The following is a 14,175-nucleotide window of genomic DNA, read 5'->3' on the forward strand; positions in this document are numbered from 1 at the left end:
TTAAAGATTTGTCCAATGAGCATCAGACGTACTATGCTCCAAACTCGTGCAAGTACTAGTCATAACTTGCCATGTAACATAATTTTAAGATTTTGCTGTAATTAGAAGTTCAAAGGATATGCAGAAAATCATCATACAAGGAAAGCCATTCAGCTTTGAGGATTTATTTTGGAAAAAAAAAATGCTCACAGCATGCTCTTACATATACAGGAGGCCGATAAATTTGAAGCCATTTAGGATAGTCAAAGGATTTGAATGCAAGATTAATTTACAAGAAGGGTTCAATTGGCGACATCTTAAAACCATTCAAAAAATAACTTTCTCACAAAATTTAAGCTACAATATCGATGGTGGTTTCACCAAGAAAGCCAACAGGTCTAAAGTCATAAAAAATTTATAAATATAACATAAGACATATTTCGTCAACTTGAACTTGCAATGATGAAATAATTAGTGTTTTAGCATATATCAAAAAAATCTTTTAATTTGTTATCCTTCTCAAAAAAAGTATTTGAACTTATCAGCGGCTGCTTGCATCCAATACTCCTTACCTAACGTGAAAAACATTAGAAAGAGAATATTATTTACACATATAACCTAAAAGAAATATAAAACCATAATAATATATTTATTATACCTGGCTCCATTGAACACTATTTGATGATTATGAGCTTTGAGATGATGGATTTAGCATTGATTGCTGTGAAGAACAAAAGTAATGCAAAACTTTTAATTAGATGCTTCTATACGCTACATATGTATAAGTTCATACGTAGTACTATAATCTTAATTCTCAAAATAATTTATCTTTAATAACTGAGTGAAACTTGGAATGCTGGTGGATTGATCTTGTTGGTTTGTCCAAGGTAATGGTGCAGAAACTGTAGTACCCTACAATATATGCATGGCTAGATTGGTAAAAATCATAAATATAATGAGTAATTAGTACTTAATTAGGACATAATAGACAAAGTAACAACATGACATGTTTGATATGGCATGAAAGAAATGTGAGCACTTGCCGATAATGAGTTCGAACCCTGCACCAATCATGATAGCATATAAAGAGGAGGTCTTATGCCTAATATAAAAAATTGCTGGTTAATCATAAGCAATATTATCTTAGAAAAATTATAATCCAAAGGGATGGGCGGTGGTATTGCAACATGTGAAAATTTGGATTTCATAGGCTTCCCTTTTATCTTTTGCAAGCCTTTCTCTATGCCACTCTTACGTCAGGTCCTTCCCTTATGACCCTCTTTTTTTTTAAGTCCTTTTGGTATTGTAATATTTATATTCTCCATTTCTTTGTTTGCCTCAATTTTATAATTTGCATCGAATAAAGTTACTTGATCAGGAGTTTCTGTAATGGCTTGGTCAACATTATTTTACCTTTGAATAATTTCTTCCACCTTTTTGCTTAACTCAATCGAATGATTGTATAAAAGTTGGTATACTTTCTCACCTTCTGATGCCCTAGCAATAATTTTGATATATCTTGGGCACAAAAATTTATAGTGATTTGAAACCTGTAACTTTGTATCCTTTTCAATTTGTTTCCCATGAAAATTATAAACACAACCATCTCTTACTATTTTGGTCCATCTTTCCAAAATATATTTATCTGGTATAACTTTGATGTCTAATGTATCAAGAACTTTAATTGCATGGCTGCACAAAAATCCATGTGTCTCAAATCCAAAGGGTTAGCAAACACCTTATATTGTTTTTCTTTTCCGTATATTGCAACCATATATCCACAAGTTGGTGTACTTTCATCTCGATGTATGATATAGGCTGATATGAACTCTTCATATTTTTCTTGAAAAATCTGAAATATTGCACTTGTATGAATCTCGACAGTCTGTATTAGCATAGGGGCTTTAATCTTAAGCTTTGGCAGCCTCTATCTAGAGTAATACTCAGCCTCTAATTCTTTGTATCTCTTATCTTCAACTATCCTCTCAAAATATTTGAAGAATCATATCAAGTCCATATCTGACTTTAAATAATTTCTTAAGGCAGAATTAAAGCTTTCACTTAACTATGTACTTTTTATACCAGCTGAAAAGCTCCACTTAACATATGCTCTGGCCCATTTCTCCTTTAATTCAAATATTTTGTTCAACCAACTGTTCTCATAAATGTCATGTTTCTTTCATAAACTTAAAAATTCATCTATCTTCTCACATTCATACATGCACTTCTTGAATTCTTTTTTAAAATCACTATTATCCCTAAATAAATGATTCAAGTACTTGAGGGCATTTTGTTTCATATGCCATGTACATAATCGATGGTATACTTCTGGTATCATTAGTGAAATTGCTTTTGGCATGGCAGCATCTTAATCTATGAAAATAGTTTTTGGCTTCCTTGCCGACATCACCTCAAGAAAAATCTCAAATAGCCATTGAAATGATTCGATAGTTTCATCGTATAGAAGAGCTGCTCTAAAAATGACTGTCTCCCTGTGATGATTGAAACCAATTAAGGATGCAAAAGGTCAAAACTCTTTGTTAGTTCTAAATATTGTATCAAATGAAATCACATCATCAAAATAACCATAATCTATAATCATCTTAGCATCTGCCTAAAAAATATTGGTTATTTTTTCATCTGCATCTAATTGCACTGCATAGGAAAAAGCAGAATTTTTCAATAATTGCTCTTGAAAATACTTCATCAGCGCCCCAGCTTCTTCATGTTCCATTTCTCATTGTCGTCTGGTTCAAAGGATATTTTTGTGATCTTGTTCAGTGAATCCAATATTTGGCCCTACCGCCAACATGCTGACTCATGATTTCAAGAGAATCCTTCAACCTAATACTGACATCATCTGCTAAATCAATTTCATATATCTGGACTTCTGATATTTTACGTTGGGATGGCATCATGTAGGAGCATGATGGAATATGAAGAGGATGGTTATGCTCCACTACAAAGCTCTCAATTTAAAATATTCTACTATTTTTGTTGAACTTACTAAGCATATGTGCCATGCAGCCGATTCTCATTTCAGCATGATGATTCTTTACATGATCATCACATTTGCCTAGAAGTCGGAAACCTTTTTACAACAAGTAAATTTTTCAGAGGTTACTTGATTGGTCTTTTGATGTTGGTTTGCATAGTCTCTCCGAATACTAAATCCAATTATCCATCCATAATGATTGCAAAATTCGTATGTATGATTTTCAGATTCAAATTCCATGCCTATTTTAGGGATGTATCTATGAAAATCATGGGAATCAACCATATTTTCATCAACTTGACTCTCTGCCTCCCGCATATTAGCATAAATTAACTAAATATTAGTAACAACATACAATAAAAGATTTCAAACATATATAAGATTATTGATTGCATAATAAATTAGTCAATATAATAACGATTATTTATCTAATATGTTATGTCGTCTTTAGATTGATGTTATAGTTTTCTAATATATTCTATAGTTATAAATGCAAGGCTACATTGTAAGAAACTATCTTTAGAGGCTTTGAAAGGAAAACAACATCCATATATCCTTGCTAATTTAACAAGCACAATAATGAGCTACAACATGATAATTTTTTAAGTTCTTAATTAAATATTTTTGGCTTTGCTTTTTATTTTTTATTACTAAAAATTTGATAGGCTGGTAGACGACGCAACAAAACAATGCAATAACATAGACAATAAGCCTTTTCCATAGATATTGGTTTCATTTAAGACTCTTCTTTTTGATCCTATATCTGACATAAACAATCATATTAGACCAAACAATTTCCTACACCGGACTCTATTTTACTAGGTTCTCCTTGCCCAGTCATTACTTTATTACAAAGCATCCACCGTACCATTCCTTTCATTACTTCGTCAGTGGCACACCAAGCTCTTTTTTCTTTATTACAAAAATAATTTTTATCAGCGGCAACAAGATCAAACAATATAATATATTATAATATAAATATTTATACTTTTCAATTACTTATTACATGTTTCATAGATAAGTTAGCTTATTGGACACTTTCACAAACACTTAATATGCGATAAAAAATAATAATCCATATAAAACATGATCAATAAAAAATGAAAGAAATAGAGAACAATGATAATGAATATGGAATGATCTTTATTGGTGTGATGGTAAAAATGATGAATGATGATTGTGAAGGATTGTAATATCTTTCTTACATTATTATTGATTAAGAAAGATTTAGAGGATGAGAGAGTTAAGAAGGTCTGTCGTTGTTCATCGAGAAAGATCAGACCAAATCCACTATCTTCTAAGATGAATATTTTTTTAAAAAATAAAATAATATTAATTTTTAAAAATTGATCAAACTCCTTCTTGATAAATCAATGTTAGAGAGGGAGGAGCAATACAGGAGGCCATCCTCTCTCAAAGGAGAAAAGAAGAGTGTTGCCATTAAATTTATTTTAACTCCATATTATTTTAATATGCATCATTAAATCAAGCCATATCATTAAATCTCATCATTAGTTTTAAGAAGAGATCCTATCAGGACATTAAATCTTTTGAAAAAAAAATTCTATAGGATGTGCTTTATTTCATGTGAGATAATCCAAACATATATGGCATGGTGCAAAAATTAGCAGAGGATCCGCTCCCTAGACATGCATGCATACATACACACACACTAATAGGAAAGAGTGATGAAAAGTTTTATTATAGTGGAGTATTAATGAAATAGATAAAAATGGGCAATAATGACCTCCCCCGTGAGGGGAAGGAGGCGAGGAGCTTTACAAAGTGAAGATATTAATGACCTTGAAATGGCAAGAATGGTGGAGTAGTACCAGAATCGTAAATTCAAATGGCATATTAAATGGAGAAAAATTATAGAAAATACGTATAATTGATACATACGCAAGCAACAAATTGACCTCAAAATGCTCTTTTCTAATGCAAAATTACCAAATAAACATGCATAATGTGTAAGTAAACAAAGTGGCACTGTTTTAAAATGTATTTTTGGTAAATATTTTAAAATGAATTTAAAAAATATAGTGATTGCATGATTAGGAGATTGGAAAATATTTGTTTAGGAAACCTCCAATAATAGTTCTCATTATCTTTTCTAGCTTGCCAATTTATTTGACAATGTGCATGTTTGGCTTCTTATAATGGTAGCGAATAGATAGATTAATGAAAAAAATAAATTCAAAAAAAAAATAGTATCATAACTCGGATTATATCATCTTCTCGAATTAAACAAGTGCATGTCACATTCCATACTTGTGCTATCGTTCTTGGCAACTCCAGTCCCTCGTCCATATGTAAGAGTGCATATATGGAAATAGACAAAGAAGACTAAATAATAGGACTAAAGACGCTATCGTCGGACCGGGTATAAAAGAAGCATGAAGCTTGAAATAAATCAGTTAAAATTGTTGAAAAGTACCAAGGTGAAAATAATTATGCCGATCGAATTTATTTTTCGCAGATATAATCATTTTATGAGAAGCTACCATAAGTTATTACGTGTCATTGAGGTCTATTGTTTATAAAATATAATTAATTCCATCCAAATAAATAAAATATAATAAAATATATATATATATATATATATATATATATATATATATATAATGCTCGGGGGGAGGGGATCGCGCCCCGCTGCACTCCACCCCGCTGGCCAGAGTACATCCCCGCCTTCCCGCCGCCCAGGGCCGATACCGTATATCTTCCGTACCGTTCCCCGTGCATGCAAATTTGGGATTGGATTTATGCATGCATGCATGGAATACATGGCATGCTTCTCATGGGTATCAGGGAGGTAGAACGCCCGCGAGGTGCAGATTAACCATGCGGCCCTATTTATATGTTTTTTTTTTCTTTTCTTTTTCTGAAGGGAAGCCCTATTTATAAGCTTAAATCGTTGCTGCTCGTTATTATTTGCTGAATTGTGAAATGAACCTACCGGACTATATCAAAAATGAGACCAATATAATCAATGGTCACATTGTTCCTGGATGACATGGGACACATGCCTCGGTTGCAGTGGGTTGAGTAGAAGCTACTGGATTGATTCAAATTGAATATCTGTTTGTGCCATATCAAGTACTGTCAACCTTTACAAGCTAATTCTTAATTACACAATGATAGGCTTGATTATATGTTTGTTGCATTTGAAGTATTATGAAACGATCGCCATATATCTAATTACCATTCAAGATACATGCCATTCTTTTTTTTTTCCCTCCTTTCCTAACTAAAATACATGCTTCTTGATAGTTCCATTATCCTCTCTTTCAATTTTTGTTAAAAAAATTTTAAATTTTTAAATATTAGTTGATAAATTAGTAAAGAAGAATTTGAAATTTAAATTTTAAATTCAAATTTTAATTATTAGATTGAAGGATTTTTTTTTTTCTTGTATTTTTTTTCTCGTTAACAAATTTAGATCACTATTATGCTAAAGCACATTAATTTTTTTTATATCAAAAGAAGTATCCTCCCGCGGCCTATCAGTTTTAGATGTTTTAAATATATGCAACCACTGCCATGATTTTGTACTTAAAAAAAAAAAAAAAACAGTGGCAAGATTTGTCCCGGGACTACTCCCATGAATCATAATCATCGATGCATGGATGCCCACATCCATTCTGGATCGTGTCACCGCCAGTGAGCTAGTCACCATCAGTCGTAGACCGAGACCGTACCCTGGTGGGTCGGCGGTCTCCTGGTAGTCGACCCAAGTGACCCTTTCCCTGGTTCAAAAGGGAAATTGGACCAGGTGCAATTTCTCCTTTCGGGGTGGTACGGCGTTGGCTGGTCTGGTCACCGCTAGTTTTCAATTCCTGAAGCCTACGAAGCTTGCGAGCACACGTCGCCGGGATTCTAGAATTCGAACGGAGGCATAATCGACCATGCACTCCGACTTCCCGCGCCTGGACGGTCGCTTCATTGATTCATTCCCTCACATCCCCTTGACGGACGTTATGGTGACCGTCAGTGACAGACGGAGGCTCACCGCGAATGCGGACGACGCAACGACTCACGGTCACGCAGGCCCACGTGTCTGAGTGGCGGGTATGCAAGAGGGTTGGAAAATGAGTGCATGTGACGCAGCTCCCGCTCCCACTCTCCCCCACTCTGCTCTATATAAACGCCACACACCTGTTCTCTCTTCTTCATCTCTACTCGCCCCTTCGCCTCCCTGACGTTTTCTCTTCTGTTCTCTGTACGTTTACGTTTCCTTCTCTGTCGAGATCGATCTCCAGATGTCGAGGCGTGGCGGCGGCCGCCGGGGAGGAGGCGATTTCTACCGGGAGCTGCAACCCGATGCTCCATCCTCCGGCCGGCGAGGAGGACGGGCCGGTAGAGGCGGACGAGGCAGAGGACGGGGCGGTGGAGGAGGCCGCCGTGGTGGCTACGAAGAAGGGAACGATCCGCCCCCTCCTCAGCGAGATCACTACGATCCTCCGCCGGACGCCGCTTACTATCCCCACCCCCGCCACAGGAGGAGTGGAAGGGGCAGGCCAATCATCCACCCTCGTCGGCGACCGCGACAGCCTCCTCCTCGTCCTTGAGTCAGGACATGGAACGCCGGCTCTCCATCAGTGATCCAGTGGAGTCCAGGGCCTCCGGCTCTGCTGCGCCGCTGCCGCCGGCAACGTCTCCGGCGTCAAGCAAAGCGCTGAGTCATCCGCCGCGGCCGGGGTTCGGGACGGTGGGGAGGAGATTCGTCGTGAAGGCGAATCACTTCCTAGTGGAAGTGGCGGATAAGGACCTGTGTCATTATGACGTGAGTCACGGAACCACTCTTCCTCAACATCTTGTTTCTTCGTTTAGGTCGCTAGTTTTCTTTTTTTTAAACCCGATATTTGTTTTCTATGTTCTTTTACTTCGATGTTTCCGTTCTCCTGACTCTTCAAATAAAATGGTTTTTGCCGGTTTTAGATTATGTAGGCCTTGGGAGTTTTCTTCTATTTGTTGTATTTAGAGTTTTGATTCGATGTGGATGTTGGATTGTTTTCTCTTTAAAAAAAAAATAAAAAATCATCGTAGTTTGATGATTTTTTTCTTTTCTTTTTTTCTTTTAGGAAACTTATTCTGTTCCATCTCACATACATCTATAGTGTTTTTATGTGCTGTACTTGGAGCTTATTTGAATTAAGTATTCGTTTCCATGGATTGATTAGGTTGCAATCAACCCCGAGTGTATATCAAGGACTACCAACAGAAATATAATCAGCGAGCTTGTTAGGTTGCACAAGGAGTCCCGTTAGGCAGGCGAGTGCCTGTTTATGAGGAAGGAAAAGCTTGTACACTGCTGGTGCTCTGCCTTTTACGTCCAAGGTTTTCGTGATAAAATTGCCCCCCAATGGTGGAAATGGCAATGTGAGGTCGGTCAGGCTGTTGTTTCGAAATCCTTGTCGTGACTCGTGTCTTTCCCGTCATGGTATTTGAATGGTTGGTTCTTTGGTGCTTGATTAATGTTGGTAGTTATTTGGTATGGCAGGGGAGAGAAGGAATACAAAGTGACGATTAGGCTTGCCGGGCGGGCTGATCTCCACCATCTCCAACAGTTCATACGTGGGAGGCACATGGACGCTCCGCAAGAAACTATCCAAGTACTTGATGTGGTTTTGAGGGAGTCGCCTTCAATAAAGTAGCGTTTTTGTTCCTTTTCTTTCGTTCGTCATCTTAGTCATTTAGGACATTCATACTGAGCTTTTCAACCTGTCCAATTTTGCTTGGTGCAGTTATACTACTGCATCAAGGTCATTCTTCTCTCCCATGTTTGGAAATCCAAAGGATATTGGGGATGGCGTAGAATGTTGGAAGGGTTACTATCAGAGTCTTCGGCCGACGCAGATGGGAGTTTCTTTGAACATTGGTATTGTTTTTTCAATGTCAAGCTTAGCACTATTTACAATTTATGGTTTAAATTTAGTTGCAGTATATGTCTCTCGTTTGACATTCCCTGGGATTGCATTGGGTAAAACATGTTAGTACTGTATCTCATCTCGATATATTGTTGCATCACTTAATGCTGGCATCTCATGCTTAATCACAGACATTGCTGCAACGTCATTTTATAAGTCTGTACCTGTTGTAGACTTCGTACTTGAGTATCTTCATCTCCGAGATGGATCGAGGCCCTTATCTGACTCAGACCGTGTCAAGGTACACATCCTGTCGACTGATCACTGCTTATTGATTATTGTAGTAAGCGTTGCTTAACCTTTTTTATCACATTTTATTGCTTCAAATTTGTAGATAAAGAAAGCTCTGAGAGGTTAAGGGTTAATGTCATTCATAGGAGAGAATCAAGCATACGCTATAAGATCACAGGGATAACCTCAATGCCAACGAATCAATTGATGTATTCTGTTTCTCTCCATTCTTCATTCTCTTTGGCCTCTTCTCCATTCCTTTAATATTATGATGTGAGGATGGTGCATTTTGTTCAGGTTTGCCCCCGAAGAAGGGGCAGCAAAGATTTCTGTCGTCCAGTATTTTAGACAACGTTACAACTACAATCTCAAGTATACCCGTTGGCCTTGTCTTCAAGCTGGGAGTGATAGCAGGCCAACGTACTTGCCAATGGAGGTTGTTTTGTTTCATTTATACATTATTATATGTTTACTCATTTTGATTGTTATTTTTGATGTTTAATTTTGACAATAGTGGATGCTGATGTATTCAAATTGTTGCTAGGTCTGCAAAATTTTGGAAGGACAGAGGTACAGGAAAAAGCTGAATGAGCGGCAAGTAACTGAAATATTGAGGTCTACATGCCAACGCCCTCAAGAGAGGGAGAAGAATATTCGGGAGGTTTGAACCTTTCTTTTTCCTGAACTTGATTTTAGCTTTCAAAGATGCATCGCTAGTCCAAAGATCTCTGGATTCCTGATGAGATTTTGTGGCTGCTTTGTATTCCTCCAAGTTGGCTTTGATATCATGGATTTGCTGATTGAAACTTATTGAGCAAAATTTTAGGTCTTCCCATCGACTTGGATCTATATTGATGTAATCACTATTGCAGATTGTGATTCATAACAGTTATAATAATGATAACTATGCAAGAGTTTGGAATCAAGATTATGAATCAGCTTGCAACAGTTGATGCCCGAGTTTTGCCACCTCCAAGGGTATGTTACTTGTGGTAATCATGTTTACTTGAAATTAGTTTACCTGCACTAATGTGGAATCACTTTGTTTGAGTGCTTCAGCTAAAATATCATGACTTGGGGAAAGAGAAGATGTGCAGTCCTAGTGTGGGTAAATGGAACATGATCAACAAGGTGATGCAAGTTTTTCTTCTTGTTTCTATCTCTCTGACTGCTTAGGTCTAGTGGGGGGTCTGGCTACTTGATTAAAGCAAAGCCACCTGCAGATGTGGGTGGATTGCTAAGCAGGTGCTGAATTGGTCTACATCATTTGATGAATTAAAATGGTGCATTAATTTAAATCATAGAGCGTTTTTCTAGCTCACTTACTGTTACTGCATAGGCTTTGGATCTCTTAGAGTTATTGTATGTGCAGGCAAGGAAAAATTGCCATTTTGCTGGAAAACGTACATGTTCCATAGCAAACACAAAGGTTTCCCAGTAATTTATCCTTTTCTGTCTTCATTTTTTTCATCCTTTGTACAATTTCTCAGGTGCCTTTTAATTCTAATGAATTAGTGCAAATTTTTGGAAAATTTCTTCTTCCATTTTTAGGCACGACTTTTTCTGCCCCAGTGCATCTCCGCTATCTAGTTTTCCAGTATAGTATCTGTACTTTTTGCTTGATATGCACCTATAATCCTTGTGCTTGTGATCAACCTGCATTTTTCTTACTGGTACTCTGGTTTACTGTTGAGTTAATCCTTCGTGGTGAATGTGCAGAAAATGGTTGATGGTGGCATGGTAGAGTACTGGACATGTTTGAGTTTTTCACATCTTCAAGCAAATTATGTCTTTCGGTTTTGTGATGATCTGGTTGGGATGTGTAATAACATTGGGATGGTATTAAGACTTCTTATCAGCTTTCTGCACCTGCAATTCTGCATTCACGTCAAGTATATCTAATTCTGCTGTAAATTTTAAAGGTATTCAATCCAAAACCATTTATTGACATCCGGTCAGCCCGCCCTGATAACATGGAATCTGCCCTTCGAGATGTCCATAATCAATCTACAGAAAAACTAGGTTGCCTGGGAATGCAGGGGAAGCATATTCAGTTGCTGATTGTGATATTGCCTGAAACAAGTGGACTCTATGGTATGCAAATTTTAGATTGTTATATAACCAGGTTTAATTTAATTCTTCCCACCCTTTTTCTACTATATGTTCACAGGAAAGCTCAAACGGGTATGTGAAACTGAGCTTGGCATTGTATCGCAATGCTGCTTACCAAGACATGTTTCTAAGGGAAGCAAGCAGTATCTTGAGAATGTTGCTCTAAAAATCAATGTTAAGGTTAGTGACTCTATGTATTTTGGTTAATGTAGATGAATCATTTTTCTGATGTGCTTGCATGCTTAAGTGGACAGGTTGGAGGGCGCAACACAGTACTGGAAGATGCCCTTCATTATAACATTCCCTTTGTAACTGATGTGCCAACAATTATATTTGGGGCTGATGTTACACATCCACCTCCAGGGGAAGATTCTTCTTCGTCGATTGCAGCGGTTTGATTTTCTCATCGCTTCCATTGTGGATGATGTTTATTTTGTTAGGGGATCCCTTGCATGTGTGCTTGTCATTTGGCTATTCTTTGTAACACATCCTTTTGCAAATTTAAATATGGAAAAGAACTAGAAAGTTGATGTTAATGTAATCTGTTTTTGTTAAGGTTGGTCAATCAAGCCCTTATCATCAAAGAGTTATTTTTCATATGGTCGCAGTAGTTATCTCTATTTGTAAATTCTTTTCGCACAAGCATTCATTTATTTTAGCAGCCCATTTTATGGTTTCAAAGGCATAGGTTTGGCCCCACATTTCTACAAATCTTTATATTGCTGTTCGATTTTGTGTAGGTGGTTGCTTCTATGGACTGGCCAGAGATCACGAAGTACAAAGGTCTAGTCTCTGCCCAACAACATAGGCAGGAGATAATACAAGATCTTTTTACATTTAAACAGGACCCACAGAAGAGGCTTGTATACGGTGGCATGATAAGGTAAGTTTAGTCTAAAGGCTTAGATTCAACATATGTGATGTTGAGTTTAAATGCTCTTTATTTTGTTCTTTTGCTTTTGCAAGGAGTTATTGCTTTCTTTCCACTGAGCGACAAATCGGAAGCCACATAGAATTATATTCTACAGGCTTTAACAATATTAACCTTTCTGTTGGAACTGTGTTCTTGTGTCACACAATGGAAGCATTGACATGTTAGATGTGCAGGGATGGTGTTAGTGAAGGCCAGTTTGCTGATGTATTGCTTCATGAGATGGATGCCATAAGGAAGGTAATTCTTATTTTAACCTGCATATGCATCATTGATTTTTTTTTTTTTTGGCCGATGATTAATTTTCTCCGGTAAATTATAATCATGCTTTGATCCCTAATTGTGTTATTGCTTTGCATGCACATGCCAGGCTTGTGCCTCGTCAGAGGATGAGTATCTTCCTCCTGTAACATTTATTGTAGTACAGAAGAGGCATCATACTCGTCTGTTTCCTCCAGTCTTTCCTCAAGTCCATGGGATCGAGATTCAACAGATAGAAGTGGAAATATATTACCAGGTATCGTTCTGTAGCTATTGTATGCTTGGAGTAGAAAGTGACATTATAATATGTTTACTCAGGAACTGTGGTGGACACAAAGATTGCCATCCGACAGAGTTTGATTTCTATATTTGCAGCCATGCTGGCATACAGCTAATCATTTTGATTGTAAATACTTGTCCATTCAAGTTTTGCCTAGTTCTCTGAATATTTTTTATCATATTAACCAATTTGTTTTCATTCAGGGGACCAGCAGACCAACACATTATCATGTATTGCTGGATGAGAATTATTTTTCTGCTGATAAACTACAAATGTTGACTAACAATCTTTGTTATACGTGAGTTAAACTTTCATCTCCCCTTTATATGTTGAAAAATATTTAGTTAGTTTGGCTTCATTTTATAGGTTGTTTGTTTGCCTTGGTTCTTAATGTTATGAAGATCTTGTTTTGTTTACTCTATTCTTGATTCATCTGCATGTCTTATTGTTTTCTTGCTTGTGAATTGCAGGTATGCTTGCTGCACTCGATCCATCTCAGTTGGTAGGTTTTGTAGTCGCTAATCTCTGGTCTGCTCTTCTACTTGTCTCCTTGTCTCGTTTCTTATATATCTATATATATTTAAAAATTTTATTTTCTTTGCACAGTCCCTCCAGCATACTATGCGCATTTGGTTGCTTTTCGAGCAAGATATTACATGGAGGCTGATCTTTCGGATGGAGGATCAACATCGGTTGGTAGGTCCAACACCAGGGATAAGCTTTCTGTGGTGTGCCAGCTTCCGCAGATCAAGGGCAACGTCAAAGATGTCATGTTTTTTTGTTGAAAGGCTGCTTGTTTTCGGCCTTGTGGCCAGGCTTTTGTTGGATATGGTTATCAGAAACGGATTGACTTGATCTTGTCTTTGGATTCTATATGCTTTGTTATTTGTTCTCTTTCAAACTCTTTATTCGGTTCATCTTCCCAAATTCTTAACAAAGTTTGGTTCTTCGCATCTGTATTGCGTCACCCAGTGGGAGAAGGTTTCTTTTTTCAGTATTTAGACTATCAGGCATTATGTAACGTCAGCGTCAGAGTGGGCAGTGGGTTGTTGGCTTTAATCATTGGGTTGGGCAGAATATGTTTTCGGATGCATTTGTGCTGAAGAAAGAGGCAGCGGTGGTGTGATGTGCAATGCACGCGAGGGACAAACATGGCGTGGGATGGTGCCGACGTAGAGTTGGATTGGAAGGGGATTTACGTGCAATGGATATGGATATCAATTACGAATCCTTTGATAGCGTTTGGTTGCCAGGAACAAGGTGGAATAAAGATTTATTCCATCTTATTTTTTCAAACATACTATGAAATGGCAGTGGGGTTCATAGGTTTTACAATTTTGATCAGAGGTGCATTATATGCCTCTTATTTCCTTTCATCTAATTTAAACTATTCCATATTTCACCGTAGAGTAGCTTATTCTAAAAAAATGATGAAAAATAATTTTATCTTATTCTAGTT

General features: G+C 37.1%; 1 pseudogene; it reads left to right on the forward strand.

Annotated features, from left to right (window-relative positions):
- The first annotated feature begins 7,133 nt into the window (after positions 1–7,133).
- LOC105046474 (protein argonaute MEL1-like) lies at positions 7,134–13,608 on the forward strand (annotated as a pseudogene).
- Positions 13,609–14,175: the final 567 nt, after the last annotated feature.

This window comes from Elaeis guineensis, chromosome 6 (assembly GCF_000442705.2).
Source record: "Elaeis guineensis isolate ETL-2024a chromosome 6, EG11, whole genome shotgun sequence".
Classification (NCBI taxonomy): Eukaryota; Viridiplantae; Streptophyta; class Magnoliopsida; order Arecales; family Arecaceae; genus Elaeis; species Elaeis guineensis.